The sequence below is a fragment of the Macaca thibetana genome, chromosome 1 (genome assembly GCF_024542745.1).
Source record: "Macaca thibetana thibetana isolate TM-01 chromosome 1, ASM2454274v1, whole genome shotgun sequence".
Classification (NCBI taxonomy): domain Eukaryota; kingdom Metazoa; phylum Chordata; class Mammalia; order Primates; family Cercopithecidae; genus Macaca; species Macaca thibetana.
Genome location: NC_065578.1, coordinates 35,294,141 through 35,310,698, shown reverse-complemented (window position 1 = coordinate 35,310,698; position 16,558 = coordinate 35,294,141). Strand labels below are relative to the sequence as shown.

The 16,558-nt window shown below is 43.4% G+C and overlaps 1 protein-coding gene across 4 annotated transcripts in view; it reads right to left on the bottom strand.

The window, feature by feature from the left end:
- THRAP3 (thyroid hormone receptor associated protein 3) overlaps positions 1-16,558 on the bottom strand; it is a 104,025-nt gene that overhangs the window by 48,398 nt on the left and 39,069 nt on the right. For all 4 annotated transcript variants that reach the window (XM_050797995.1, XM_050797980.1, XM_050798004.1 and 1 more), the window contains one exon: positions 148-250. The gene's annotated coding sequence lies outside the window, so the exon portion shown is untranslated. The remainder of the gene's footprint in view (positions 1-147; positions 251-16,558) is intronic.

Genomic DNA, 16,558 nt, shown 5'->3' with positions numbered 1-16,558 from the left:
CACCATGCCTGGTTAATTTTTTTATTTTTTGTAGAGATAGGACTTCACCATGTTGCACAGGCTGGTCTCGAAATAATCAATTTTTAACATATTATGGGTTTTACAAATTAGTGAAGTTATTAGTTTCTTTTACCACCATGCTTTTACCTTATTTGAACAATGATTCGACTTGCACTGGATTCCAGACACTACTCCAAAAGAACACCCGCAGCGCTACCGGCTTCTTCAATTTACAAGTCAGGATACACTTCTGAAATGAGAGAAAATAAGTAGTGATAAAATGGCCACCCAAATGCAGATTCTGTTACTGATGCTTGAAATCTATAAACACAAACCCTACTTTAGCCCTCATCTTTACTCCAAAAGGACCCAAGCTTTTCTCTCAAAGTACGAGATAGTCTGCCTCTGTCTGACATGTTTTCATCCATCTAACCTCCTATAGTATGGAAAGCAAAAACCTTCCTTCCTGTAACCTGATACTTTCACTGGCAATATTTCAGGTGCTAAAGTTTTCATTACGCAAGACTAATTCACAAGCTCCATAAAACTCAACCTGGTGAACCTGACAAGAATCAGATGTTTAAAATAAGACAGAAATGAACAGAGGTATACCAAAATGAATTTAACAAACGCATTTCAAGGTAAAATCACTCCCCATACCCACCCATAAAAGCACAAAAATTCCCTTCTGCTCCAGTTGTTCATTCCCAGATCTATGAACATAGTCATACATCAAAGCTCTGTACAGCGTTTTCCAAAACAAATAGGAAAATCGAGTTCCAAGACCAGGAAGCTCATGTAAGTAATCAGATGTCCTCACTCCTGGCTTATCAAAGCTTTGTTGTTGTTCATATTACTATAACAAAAGGCCGGGGCAGTGGCTCACGCCTGTAATCCCAGCACTTTGGGAGGCCAAGGCAGGCTGATCATGAGGTCAGGAGATCGGGACCATCCTGGCTAACACAGTGAAACCTCGTCTCTACTAAAAACACAAAAACAAAATTAGCCGGGCACAGTGGCAGGCGCCTGTAGTCCCAGCTACTCAGGAGGCTGAGGTGGGAAAGTGGCGTGAACCCAGGAGGTGGAGGCTTGCAGTGAGCTGAGACTGCATCACTGCACTCCAGCCTGGGGGACAGAGTGAGACTCCACCTCAAAAAAAAAAAAAAAAAAAAAAATAGTACTAACAGGATACGACTGTCTTAGCTAGATGAGGCTTAGTATTCAGATCCTTTACCAAATAACAATGTCAATATGTATTTACTTAGTTGATACAAGTACAAATACAGCACTTTCAAAAACTCATTCAAAATACTTTTGCATGTCTTCTTGCCATTTATTCTTCTAATTCAGCCTAAGTTACATCAGTCAAAACTTCTTTCCCCCGATTCCTCACTCCAGAGGCACAAGGGGCTCACATCAGTCAGCTCTGCCTAGCTAGTGAGGGAAAACCCATGTCTGCCACAGGACTGCAAACTGCTCTTACGCTGTAACATGCTGAATTTAAAAAACAACCTATTCCAGGCCGGGCGCGGTGGCTCACGCCTGTAATCCCGGTACTTTGGGAGGCCAGGGCAGGTGGATCACGAGGTCAGGAGTTCGAGACCAGCCTGGACAACATAGTGAAACCATGCCTCTACTAAAAATACAAAAATTAGCCGGGCATGCTGCCACATGACTGTAATCCCAGCAACTTGGGAGGCTGAGGCAGGAGAATCCCTTGAACTCGGGAAGCAGAGGTTGCAGTGAGCCGAGATCATGCCATTGCATTCCAGCCTGGGTGACAGAACAAGACTCTGTCTCAAAACAACAAAAAAACACAATCGTTTCCAATACATCCATCTTTCCCTCTAATTCTAACCAGATGGCAAAAGTACACACACAAATATCCCACTTTATTACCCCATCATATTTCCTTTATTTTTTTTTTTTTTGAGACGGAGTCTGGCTCTGTCGCCGGGGCTGGAGTGCAGTGGCCGGATCTCAGCTCACTGCAAGCTCCGCCCCCCGGGTTCACGCCATTCTCCTGCCTTAGCCTCCTGAGTAGCTGGGATTGCAGGCACCAGCCACCATGCCTGACTAATTTTGTATTATAGTAAAGACGGGGTTTCTCCACATTGGTCAGGCTTATCTTGAACTCCCGACCTCAGGTGATGCGCCCGGCGAACTTTGCAGACATTCTTATTTTTGTCTCTTCCTCAGACAGCCAAGCATGTTTCCTCCCTAGGGTCTTTGCATTTGCTGTTTCCTCAGATAAAGCCCAGTATACTCTCTCTTCCAGTCTCTGCTGAGCTGTCTCATTAGATATAAAATTTTATATCAATACTTGATATAAAATTGTGTAACTCTTACTCCTCCATGTGCCCCCATCTGCTTTCTAGAATGTCAGTTCCAGGCATGAAGGGACTTTTAAATCATTCAACCTCCAGTGTCTAGAATAGTGCCTGGCATGTAGTCAGTACTTAATAAATTATTTGTTGAATAAGTGGACAATTAGTAATGTGTAGGTTGCAGTGAGCCAAGATCATACCACTGCACTCCAGCCTGGGCAACAATAGCGAAACTCCAACTCAAAGAAAAAAAAAAAAGGAAAAAAAGAATGTCTGCAATGCAAAAAGTTACCAACGATCTGTTGGTAGATCAGGTCAGAAACATGGCTGAATGGACAGGGCCTTGCAATCATCGTAAGGACTTTGGTTTTCCTCTGGGTAATGAGGGCAGCCACTGGAGTGTTTAGAGCATAAAATAGAAGCATAATTATGTTTCAAAATACCACAAACTGCAATGATACATGCTGGCTGCTGAGTGGAGAACAGATTTTAATGGGCCACGAATAGAAGAAATTAGTAGACAATGCCCAAAATAATCCAGGCAGGCGGATGTGGCAGCTCACACCTATAATCCCAAAATTATGGGAGGCTGAGGCAGGAGAATTGCTTGAGCCCAGGAGATAGAGGCTGCAGTGAGCCACGTTCACACTACTGCACTCCAGGCTAGGTGACAGAGCAAGACTTTGTCTCAAAAAAGAATAAAATAATAATAATAACCCAGATAAAGGACAACAGTGCCTTAGACCACAACGTCACTCAGAATGCTCCCATGTTCCACACATTATTAGACCTTAAATAACGATATGGTTTCCAAATCCAAACAAAAGGTAAACACTAACATTCTAGGACCATACCATTTTTATCTCCTATGGCAAACAAGATTGATTTTTTTTTTTCCTTATCTCACCTCATGTACCCCTGGTAATTTTTTTTTTTTGAGAGACGGAGTCTCACTCCCTTGCCCAGGCTGGAGTGCAATGGTGCGATCTCAGTTCACTGCAACCTTCATCTCCCGGGATCAAGTAATTCTCCTTCCTCAGCCTCCCTAGTAGCTGGGATTACAGGCGTGCACAACCACACCCAGCTTTTTTTTTTGTTTTTTGTATTTTTAGTAGAGACAGCGTTTCACCACGTTAGCCAGGCTGGTCTCAAGCTCCTGACCTCAAATGATCTGCCCGCCTCAGCCTCCCAAAGTGCTGGGATTACAGGCATGAGCCACTGCACCTGGCCTGGCAATCTTTTTTTTAATTAAATAGAGACAAGTTCTCACTATGTTGCCCAGGCTGGTTTTGAACACCTGACCTCAAATGATCCACCAGCCTCAGACTCCCAAAGTGCTGGGATTACAGTGTGAGCCACAGCACCTGGCCCCTGGCAATCTTTTATTGAGAACTACAGAACACAAGGAAACACCTTGCCCACTCTTGTGAACCTGAGGTCAAAGCTAGTCCTTTAAACCACCAGGCGTAACAAGTTTATGTAATACTTGAGGACTAATGTGTTCTTGTTTCAAAAGCATGATGATAGTAATTAAAAAGTGAAAAAAAGAAGACAGTGTCTTCTATTCAAGTTAACCCAAAGAATCCAATGAATAACAAAATGTAATCTCAGCCATTCCCTGCTGGAAAAAAAAATACTAAGAATAAGATAATGACAGCTGAGCAAATAAGCCCTTAGGTTTTACCACAGAAAACTGCAATGTCTGCTCCAGGTAGTTTTCATGGTATCAGTGGAAATCAAGATTGATCCAAGACTGATAAAATTACTACAGATGGGTTTGGAAAGAAAACAGATCACTTCCAAATGAGTCATGTATTCAGAGCCTTCTGTAATAGGGGATAGCAATTATGGCACACAGACCAAATCTAGCCCAATGTCTGGTTTTGTACCATCCATGAGCTAAGAATGGTTTCTGTTTTAAAATTTTTTTTTAATCAAAAGAATACTTCAGGCTGAGCGCGCTGGCTCATGCCTGTAATCCCAGCACTTTGGGAGGCCAAGGAGGGCAGATCACAAGGTCAGGAGATGGAGACCATCCTGGCTAACACGGTGAAACCCTGCCTCTACTAAAAATACAAAAAATTAGCCGGGCGTGGTGGCGGGCGCCTGTAGTCCCAGCTACTCGGGAGGCTGAGGCAGGAGAATGGTGTGAACCCGGGAGGTGGAGCTTGCAGTGAGCCAAGATCACGCCACTGCACTCCAGCCTGGGTGACAGAGCAAGACTCCATCTCAAAAAAAAAAAAAAGGAATACTTCATTACAAGTAAAAATTATGCAATATTCCAACTTCTTTTTTTCCCCCATATCAGCTGCTGGGCTAGAGAAATTCCAATTTACACACCCATAAACAATTTTACAGGAACAGTCACATTCATTTACATGTGGCTACCTGCACACTAAGACAGGAGATCTGAGTAGCTGCAACAGGGACTGCCTTCAGTGGTCTCACTGCTTTGCTGCTACAAATTGCAGTGACAGTTATAACTCAACAGCATAGGCAGTATCACATTTTATTATTTTTAATTACCAGTGCATATCCATATCAAAACAAGAAAAGCAGACGTTGATTTTACCCTTTTAAAGCACAGTGTGAAGTGTAGATCATTTTGTTATTGAATTTGATGGCAAATCATTGTGTTTATTATGAAATGACACCACAGATATGCCAAAAATACAACATACATTGATATTAAAAAACTAAGCACTCATCACAATATTCCCAACTTACAGGAAAGCAAATGACGGTAAAAAATATGTGTAGAGAAGAAAAGGACTTAGTTGGAAAAATTGACAAACGTTGTGAAAATGTAAGGTTATTTATCAGCAGTTTCTCTGCAGATTTTTTTTTTCTTGAGACATGGTCTCCATCACCTAGGCTGGAGTGTAGTGCTGAGAAAAAGGTGAATGTCCTGACTTGCCCTACCACACGGCAGTTTGATAAATCAGAAGCAGTAAAATTTTATCTTTCTCGAAAAGCTCAGGGCTGAGTATGAAATTTTTCAACAAGAACCATCCTTAACCACTATTATTGTTGTGGATACCAAACAGCTTTGGAAGTTAGCTTTTGTTGCAGACTTAATGAATTCAATTTAAAATTACACGGACCTGGCACAGTAGCCCACATCTGTAATCCCAACACTTTGGGAGGCCAAGGTGGGAGGACAGCTTGAGGTCAGAAGTTGGAGACCTGCCTAGTGAACACAGCAAGATCCAACTCCACACACACAAAAAAAAAATTAGCTTCACTCAATGACGTACACCTGTGGTCCCAGCTATTCAGGAGGCTGGGACAGGCTTGCTTGAGCCTAGGAGTTTGAAGTTGCAGTGAGCTATGATCTCACCACTGTACTCCAGACTAGGTGACAGAGGGAGACTCTGTCTCAAAGAAATAAAATACAATTAGAAGTCAAAATAGCACTTCTATGGGAAACACATACTGTGATAAAATAATACTAATGACAAGAAATGTTTCGATTTTAAGAAATGTCAAATTACTTTATTCACTTCTCATACTGTCAAAAGTTGAACAAGAAGTGGTATCTCCATCCCCACACAAATTTGAAGCAGATTTTCTGAGCTCAAACTACAGTTCCAGCATATTTCCAGTCTCAATGTATGTGTAAAGTAAATCTCCATATTTCAAAATCTGTCTAACTGTGCAGCTAAGGAGCTTCCATCTAATCTTCAATTGGAAGTGATTTATCTGCAATGTTGTGGTATGCTAAAAGACAAATATCAAGAATCTAACATATTTCTGCGCCTTTCAAAAGATAAATCTGCTCAATTAAAATCACATGTTCACAGATTAATATAAGTATCTGGCAGTACCCATCTGCGTGAAGACATTTTCAAAGATGACACATATAAAATTTCATGACAAATCAGCATTAACAAAAATGTTTGCCCTCAATTTTGAAAGGCAATGCTAACTTGGAGCCCCAATTAAGTGAAACTGTATTCCTCAAAAGCAGAATTCCATTCTTATAGACCTGTTATTACAAAAATTATACTCATTATTTACATTTACAGATACATATATGCGTATCTATAGATATAGTCTCACTCTGTTACCCAGGCTGGCGTGCAGTGGCGTGGTCTTGGCTCAGTGCAACATCTGTCCTCCAGGTTCAAGAGATTCGTGTGCCTCAGCCTCCCGAGTAGTTGGGATTACAGGCGTGCGCCACCACGCCTGGCTGATTTTTTTGTATTTTTAGTAGAGACGGGGTTTCGTCATGTTGGCCAAGCTGGTCTTGAACTGACCTCAGGTGATCTGCCTGCCTTAGCCTCCCAAAGTGCTGGGATTGCAGGTGTGAGGCACTGTGCCCAGCCTGATTATTGTATTTTGAAATGAAGACTTTGTGCAAATTTGTTTTCTCTCTTGTCATGTAAGTACCCACATAGTAGTCTCAACTTTGCCTCTTGGCCAGCAAAGCCTAAAGTATCTGACCCTTTGGAGAGAAAGACTGTCAACCCATTTTCTTCATCATTTGTCTAACAAATGCATTTAGTACAGATGGCCAATAAGAATAAACCCTGGCCAGGCATGGTGGCTCATGCCTATACTTTGGGAGGCCAAGGCAAGTGGATCATTTGAGGTCAGAAGTTCCAGGTCAGCCTGACCAACATGCTGAAACCCTGTCTCTACCAAAGCACACAATTAGCGTGGCATGGTGGCACATGCCTATAATTCCAGTTACTTGGGAGGCTGAGTCAGGAGAATTGCTTCAATCCGGGAAGCAGAGGTTGCATGAGCCAAGATCGTGCCACTGCACTCCAGCCTGGGCAACAAGAGCAAAACTCCATCTCAAAAATAATAATAATAATAAACCCTAATGAATAGCAATTCTCAAAACTGTAAGGCTCCCAAATGGCAGGAACTGATATTTTTTAATATTTATGCCCAGCAACTCAGAGTAAAGCAAGTAAAAGTCAGTAATTAGTCATCCCAAAGCAATTTCCAAAGCAGCTGATCAATAAATAATAAGAGCACATCTGGCTCTGAAGCCTATGTTTGATTCCCAACTCCACCAACTACTAGTTGTGAGACCCTGGATAAGTTATTTAAATTAAATCTCACTATCTGTGGTCCCTTATCTATAAAACTGTTCCCACTTCACAGTGTTGTTGAACAGTGAATAAATTAATATATGTAAAATGTTCTCAAAAAAGTGCTTGGCACAAAGGAGTACTCAATAAATATTGTTAATTGGGCCAGTATCAAAATGACTGTGAAAATACATGGCTTCAACGAGCTGGTTTGGGTAGTCTCGTGGTCATTAAACAACTACATTGTCATGAGAATTCAGAATTTAGCTTTATGGCAAACTCAGAATGTAAGACACTAATTCGATCTTCAAAACCTGTAAAAAGAGCAGTATGCTCTGTCAACGACAAACCCAAGCCTATGCCTAATTCCAGGTTGAATGAGTCTGCTCCTTAAATAACCCTATCATTCTGTGCCTCAAGTTCTCAACATACAACACAGAGAAGAATCAAACATGCCAACTGATGCACCTGAACGTTTCTATCTAGACCAGTGGTTTTTAAACTCATGTTCTCAGGCTGTGCAGAGAGGTTGGGGCAAAGTAACTTTCCCATCTGAGTTATCCCAGCCCAGTAGATCAGACTGATTTGTCAAGAACTCATAATGACTACTTTCCCAGAACTTATCTTTTTATCACATTACAAAACTTTTATGAGCTAACAGCATTTCCTTACCACTTTAGCCTCTATTTCCTTGACAACCAGTGGTCATGCACTTTATAAGTAAACTACTCCTTGAGGGCAGGTATCAGATCAAATTCCTTTTTATATCTCCAGTGCCATAACATACAACTGACCATTTTAACCATTTTTATATGTACAGTTCAGTGACATTAAGAACATTCAGGCCAGGTGCAGTGGCTCATGCCTGTAATCTCAGCACTTTGGAAGGCCAAGGTGGGCAGATTACTTGAGCTTAGAAGTTCAAGACCAGCCTGACCAACATGGTGAAACCCCGTCTCTACTGAAAATACAAAAGTTAACTGGGCAAGGTGGTGCGTGCCTGTAGTCTCAGCTACTCAGGAGGCTGAGGCACAAGAATCACTTGAGTCCAGGAGGCGGAGGTTGCAGTGAGCCAAGATTGCGCCAATAGCTGGGATTACAGGAGCACGCCACCATGCCCAGCTAATTTTCTGTATTTTTAGTACAGATGGGGTTTCGCCATATTGGCCAGGCTGGTCTCAAACTCCTGTCCTCTAGTGATTCGCCCACATCAGCCTCCCAAAGTGCTGGGATTACAGGCGTGAGCCACTGTGCCCAGCCTCTAAGGTATATTTTTTTAATGTGTCTTATAAAGTCAGTCTTAGAAAACATTCCTAAACTCACTATTACGTGGCTAAATTGTACTCTACTAGAGAATACAGAGGATGCTAAATCTCTGATTATAAGAATATACCGCCTGTAATCCCAGCACTCTGGGAGGTCAAGGCAGGCGGATCACAAGGTCAGGAGATCCAGACCATCCTGGCCAACATGGTGAAACCCGGTCTCTACTAAAAATACAAAAGTTAGCTGGGTGTGGTGGCAGGCGCCCATAGTCCCAGCTACTTGGGAGGCTGAGGCAGGAGAATCGCTTGAATCCGGGAGGCGGAGGTTGCAGAGAGCCAAGATCACGCCACTGCACTCCAGCCTGGGCAACAAAGCAAGTCTCTGTCCCAAAAAAAAAAAACAAAAAAAATCAATATACCTAATTCACTAAGGGCCTATTTGGAAGGAAATTTCAGTCAATAAAAAATAACTAATTTTAGAGTTGGAAATGTAGATGATATACTCAGAGTCTACCTTCTGTAACTGCTGAATTTTGTAAACATTTTCATCCAAACTTGATTAATAACCCATTTAGGCCGGGCACGGTGGCTCAAGCCTGTAATCCCAGCACTTTGGGAGGCCGAGACGGGTGGATCACGAGGTCAGGAGATCGAGACCATCCTGGCTAACACGGTGAAACCCCGTTTCTACTAAAATACAAAAAAAATTAGCCGGGCGAGGTGGTGGGTGCCTGTACTCCCAGCTACTTGGGAGGCTGAGGCAGGAGAATGGCGTGAACCCGGGAGGCGGGGCTTGCAGTGAGCTGAGATCCGGCCACTGCACTCTAGCCTGGGCAACAGAGCCAAGACTCCGTCTCAAAAAAACAAAAAAATAAAAAAATAACCCATTTAACCCAAGGCATTAAACCAGGATAACCAACTTCTCTAGATTGCTTTTATCTATAAACAAGAAGAGACCAAATCTGATGCCAGAATAACTTGTCACAAATACGATCTTGTCATTCCTTCAGTTAAAGGTCCTTCCTGCTTACTGAATAAAATACAAGCACATTGCAATCCTGCTCTACTCACTCCATCTTCTACCACTGACTCCTATGCTTCTACCCTTAATCAAACAACATTTTTTAATGAACTTTCCTGTTCCATACCACTAGACACACTCGTCTCACTGCCTTGAATAGCCTCCTCTCACCAAACAACCACTTCTGTCTCAACCTCCACCGCGCGCGTGCACACACACACGCGCACACACACACACACAAAAACTCACCACCTGCTTGGCTTATTCCAAACCTTCCAGAAACAGCTAAATGTAAATTCCTGTAAAACCTTCCCTTAACTTAAAAAACAAAACAAAACAAAACAAAACAAAAAAAACACCTTCCCCTAACTCTCCAGAAGGAGTTAGTGAGCATCTCATTCCAGGTTCTACTATTGCCCTTATCATCCTGTATTGTAATTAACTGTCTCTCCCACTAAACATGAAGGTCCCTTAAGAATAGAGACTGTGGGCCGGGCGCGGTGGCTCAAGCCTGTAATCCCAGCACTTTGGGAGGCCGAGACCGGCGGATCACGAGGTCAGGAGATCGAGACCATCCTGGCTGACACGGTGAAACCCCATCTCTACTAAAAAATACAAAAAACTAGCCGGGCGAGGTGGCGGGCGCCTGTAGTCCCAGCTACTCAGGAGGCTGAGGCAGGAGAATGGCGTGAACCCGGGAGGCGGAGCTTGCAGTGAGCCGAGATCTGGCCACTGCACTCCAGCCTGGGCAGCAGAGTGAGACTCCGTCTCAAAAAAAAAAAAAAAAAAAAAAAGAATAGAGACTGTGGGACCCGGTGTGGTGGCTCATGCCTGTAATCCCAGCATTTTGGGAGGCCGAGGTGGGAGGATCACAAGGTCAGGAGATTGAGACCATCCTGGTTAACACGGTGAAACCTTGTCTCTACTAAAAATACAAAAAAATTACCCGGGTGTGGTGGCAGGTGCCTGTAGTCCCAGCTACTCAGGAGGCTGAGGCAGGAGAATGGTGTGAACCTGGGAGGCAGAGCTTGCAGTGAGTGGAGCTTGTGCCACTGCACTCCAGCCTGGGTGATAGAACGAGACTCTATCTCAAAAAAAGAATAGGGACTGTGCCGGCTGGGAGAGGTGGCTCACGCCTGTATCCCAGCACTTTGGGAGGCCAAGGTGGGTGGCCTGAGGTCAGGAGTTTGAGACCAGCCTGGCTAACATGGTGAAACCCTATCTCTACTAAAAATACAAAAATTAGCTGGGCGTGGTGGCGTACTCCTGTAGCCCCAGCTACTCAGGAGAATCATTTGAACCTAGGAGAAAGAGGTTGCACTGAGCTGAGGATCACGCCACTGCACTCTAGCCTGGGCGACAGAACAAGACTCTGCCGCCACAAAAAAAAAAAAGAATAGGGACTGTGCCTTATATTTATCTTGTATCTCCTCCAACACCTAACGCAAAGCCTGGTACATGGTAGATTTCACCATGTTTGCTAAATAGGTAAATTTGAGCCCCAAGATAATAAACATTTGAGCAAGCATGGCAACAGTGAAGACACAAGTATAAATCTAGTGAGGCCTGGCATATATAATAATTTACTGAAACTAGCACTACTACAGAGGATACAAAGAAATATAAAATGCTAGAAGCCAGTTCAACACCAGCCTGGGCCAGAAAATGAGACCGTCTCTACAAAAAAATAAAGCAGGCCTGTAGTCCTAGCTACTAGGGAGGCTGAGAATCACTTGGGCCAAGGAGGTCAAGGCTGCAGTGAGTCATGATTACACCATCCAGTCTAGGTGACAAAGCAAAACTGCTGTCTGGAGAGAAAAAAAAAAAGAGGCTGAGGCTAGCTGTGATGGTTCAGGCCTGCAATCCAACACTTAGGGAGGCCAAGGTAGAAGGATCACTTGAGGCCAGGAGTTCGAGACTAGCCTGGACAACAAAGCAAGACCTCCGTCTCTACAATAAAATTTGACGCTGCAGTGAGCTATGATTGCACCACTGTTCTCCAGGCTGAGCAATGGAGCAAGACCCTGTCTCAAAAAAAAAAAAAAAAAAAAAAGTCTTCAAAACTCAGTCAAAGCCACCAACAAATAAAGATATGGCAGGGTCAGATCAGTTAACAACTGAGGAGATTAACAAAAATAAAGGCCTGAAAGAAAAGAATAATTTTTTAAAATATTAAAAGATGAAAGAGGCTGGGCACTGTGGCTCATTCCTGTAATCCCAGCACTTTGGTAGGCCAAGGTGGGTGGATCACCTGAGGTCTGGAGTTCGAGACCAGCCTGGCCAACATGGTGAAATCCTGTCTCTACTAAAAATGCCATTAGGCGTGCATGGTGGTGTGTGCCTGTAATCCCAGCTACTCAGGGGACTGAGGTTGCAGTGAGCCAAGATCGTGCTACTGCACTCCAGCCTGGACGACAGAGCAAGACTCCATCTTCCAAAAAAAAAAAAAAAAAAAAAAAAAAGGTGAAGATGAGAGATGTGGTCAAAAGATACAAAATTTCAGTTAAGAGGAATAAGTTGGGCAACATGGTAACTGCAGTTAATAATAATGTACTGTATATCTGAAGATCGCCAAGGGAGATTTTAAGTGTTCTCACCACAAAAAAAAAAATGAGGTAATACACATATTAGCTAGATTTAATCATTCCATAATGTACACATATTTCAAAACATCATGTTGTTTATCATAAACATATACCATTTTATTTGACGATTAAAAGTCAATTTTTAAGACTGGGTGTGGTGACTCACACCTGTATACAATCCCAACACTTTGGGAGGCTGAGTCAGGTGGATCACTTGAAGTCAGGAGTTCAAAACCAGCCTGGCTAACATGGTGAAACCCCGTATCTACTAAAAATACAAAAAATTAGTGGAGTATGGTGGCACACGCCTGTAATCCCAGTCACTGAGGAGGCTGAGGTGGGAGAATAGCTTGAACCCAGTAGGCAGAGGTTGCAGTGAGCCGAGATCACACCACTGCACTCCAGCCTGGGTGACAGAGCTAGACTTCAACTCAAAAAAAAAAAAAAAAAAAAAAGTTAATTTGTTTTTTTGAGATGCAGTCTCGCTCTGTCACCCAGCCTGGAGTGCACTGACTCCATCTCAGCTCACTGCAACCTGTGCCTCCCGGGTTCAAGAGCTTCTTCTGCCTCAGTCTCCCGAGTAGCTGGGATGACAGGTGCCTGCCACCACGCACAGCTGATTTTTGTATCTTTAGTAGAAAAGGGGTTTCACCATGTTGGCCAGGCTGGTCTGGAACTCCTGACCTCGTCATCTGCCTGCCTCAGCCTCCCCAAGTGCTGGGATTACAGGGGTGAGCCACTACACCCGGCCAAAAGTTAATTTAAAAAAAAAAAAAAAAGACTAAGAAAGGCCCTTGAGAAAACTGAAGCCCTCAATGTTTTTGCAAAAGTTATGTGAACAATGTATGTTATCAAACAATTTTTTTCAGAAAATTAAAAAAAGAACCATTGATACAATTTTGATAAATATGCAGTGATGCCTGTAATGTTATTAATTAATTATTTATTTATTTATTTATTTGAGACAGAGTCTCGCTCTGTCACCCAGGCTGGAGTGCAGTGGCGGGATCTCGGCTCACTGCAAGCTTCACCTCCCGGGTTAACGCCATTCTCCTGCCTCAGTCTCCCCAGTAGCTGGGACTAGAGGTGCCCACCACCACGCCCGACTAATTTTTTTTGTATTTTTAGTAGAGACAGGGTTTCACTGCGTTAACCAAGATGGTCTCGATCTCCTGACCTCATGATCCACCCGCTTCAGTCTCCCAAGGTGCTGGATTCCAGGTGTGAGCCACCGTGCCCAGCCCATATTATTTTTAAAAAAGAAAAAGGCTGGGCACGGTGGCTCACACCTATAATCCCAGCACTTTGGGATGACAAGGCGGAGAAATAACTCGAGATCAGGAGTTCGGGACCAGTCTGGCCAATATGGTGAAACCCCATCTCTATAAAAATACAAAAATGTGCAGGCATGGTGGCGTGCACCCGTAGTTCCAGCTACTCAGGAAGCTGAGGCAGGAGAATTGCTTGAACCCAAGAGGCAGAGGTTGCAGTGAGCTAAGATCGCTCCACTTTTCTCCAACGACAAGACCTCACTCTACATATTCCTATATACTGTGCTTGAGATTCTCACAGATACAATACTGTTTATACTCTCATGCACCAGTCTGCCTGCCCCAGTTGCGTTGGAGTTCGATGAAAAAATGGACAAAGATTTACATGCTCTAGGACCAGACTCTAGGATTGAATTCAGCTCTACCCCCTTAATAGCTGTGCGATCCTGGATCTGTTTCATCTTTCCTTGCCTCACTTCCATCTGTAAAATGCAGATTATAATCATACCTCCCCCTAGGATTGTAGGGAATAATTAAATGGTTAATACATGGAAAGTACTTAGCCGGGCGCGGTGGCTCACGCCTGTAATCCCAGCACTTTGGGAGGCCGAGACGGGCGGATCACCAGGTCAGGAGATCGAGACCATCCTGGCTAACATGGTGAAACCCCGTCTCTACTAAAGATACAAAAAATTAGCCAGGCATGGTGGCGGGCGCCTGCGGTCCCAGCTACTCGGGAGGCTGAGGCAGGAGAATGGCATGAACCTGGGAGGCGGCGCTTGCAGTGAGCCAAGATTGCACTACTGCACTCCAGCCTGGGTGACAGAGCAAGACTCTACCTCAAAAAAAGAAAGTACTTAGAAGAACTATAAGCACAGATATGCATTCAGGTTACCTCTTATTATCAGATGTACTATAATCTTAAATTTATTCAAAATTGCTACTGACGGAAAGATACGTGATTTTGGTGGGTAGGGGGAGGAGGTAGCGAAATATAAAAAGTCCCAGCTGGAAAAGCAAATATAACTGTTCAAGGGCTATTAAAATGCAATGATCAAGAGCCAAAGAATGAGAGACATTTACCCAAGGGAAGAACCAAAACACAACTACCCTCAAATGCCAAGTAAAAAGAAAAGTGAACTTTATCTCTGCAAATGGGAAGCCACTGCATGTTTCTAAGCAGGCAAACTGTTGGGATAAGGGGATGGATCAGGATGGGCAAGATAAAGTTGGGAAGCTATCAGGTTTGAGGTGAACAGACCCTGGAACAGAATCATTCAGTCAGCAAGACACGTACCTACCATATTTAAGGTCTTTAAGGAGTTTGTTTACCTGTAAGATTGGGGGAGGGAGCCAGGCATGGTGGCTAACGTCTGTAATGCCAGCACTTTGGGAGGTTGAGGTGGGGAGATCACCTGTGGTCAGGAGTTTGAGACCAGCCTGGCCAACATGTGAAACCCAATCTCTACTAAAAATACAAAAAAATTAGCTGGGCATGACGACACGGGCCTGTAATCCCAGTTACTCAAGAGGCTGAGGCAGGAGAATCACTTGAACCTGGGATGTGGAGGATGCAGTGAGCCAAGATTGTGCCAGTGCACTCCAGCCCGGGCAACAGAGTGAGATTCCGTCTCAAAAAAAAACAAAAACAAAAACAAAAAGATTGGGAGAGGCGGAGTCACACACAGAGATCTATATAATACATGTCAGAATTCAGCACTACCAGAGTGGTACACACTTACAACTAGAGGAACAAAGTAAAGTTTTCAGGAGGAAGACTTAGTAGTTAACCTGGCTCTGGCCAGGCACACTGGCTCACACCTGTAATCCCAGCACTTTGGGAGGCCGAGGCGGGTGGATCACGAGGTCAGGAGATCAAGACCATCCTGGCCAACATGGTGAAACCCCGTCTCTACTAAAAATACAAAAAAAAAAAAGGCTGAGGCAGGAGAATGGCGTGAACCCAAGAGGCAGAGCTTGCAGTGAGCAGAGATCGGGCCACTGCACTCCAGCTGGGGCAACAGAGCGAGACTCCATCTCAAAAAAAAAAAAATACAAAAAAAAAATTAGCTGGGCATGGTGGCGCGTACCTGTAGTCCCAGCTACTCAGGAGGCTGAGGCAGGAAAATCGCTTGAACCAGGGAGTCGGAGGTTGCAGTGAGCTGAGATCATGCCACCGCACTCCAGCCTGGCGACAGAGCAAGACTCCATCTCAAAAAAAAAAAAAAGTAAAATTGTACAGGTAGATATGAGAAAAGGAGCTTTCCTCACCAGGCATCCAATAGCAATGGAAATGAGAACTCACAGGAGTGAAATCTGAAACTGTTTTACATACACATGGCATTCAACAAGTAACTGACGAGACTTAGAAGCAACAAAGAGGAGGTTTCAAAACTAAGTGACTAAGAAATCAGTTTGACACTGAGTATAGTAAAGCTAAGAAGGTATAATTTAGATGAAATTTTGAATTCGGTTTTAGATATATTAGTTTGCTCATGCTGGAGAATCCATGAAGGCACATTCAACCTTTGAAGACTTTTTCTTTTTTTAACTACAAATTGGAAGTAGCTACTAGATTTGACACAGAGTTCAAAAACTTATTTTCAACCAAACTTCCTAATTAGAAATAATCTTACCAATGTTGGAAATCTTTAGAAAATTAAAAAGATGCCTATCCAAAATGTCCATATTATCTGATTCTCCTAGTTCTAGAAAATAAATTAGTAGCTGCTTTGCAGCTTATAGTAATCCAATAGCAATTTATGAACACCATTAACAAATGGCAACCCTCTTCCTTCCCACAAAAGATCAATCCCAAGGCCACTTGGTTATTCTTAAGTATAAAGTTCCTCACAAAATGCATCTTATTTCCAAAGCATTTATAAGCAATGTTAGCAACTTACCACAATCAGCTTTCTATTTTTGTTTTAAGAGATGGAGTCTTACTCTCACCCAGGCTGGAATGCAGTGGCATGATCACAGTAATCCTCCTGCCTCAGCTTCCCAAAGTGGTGGGATTACATGTGAAAGCCACCACACCCAGT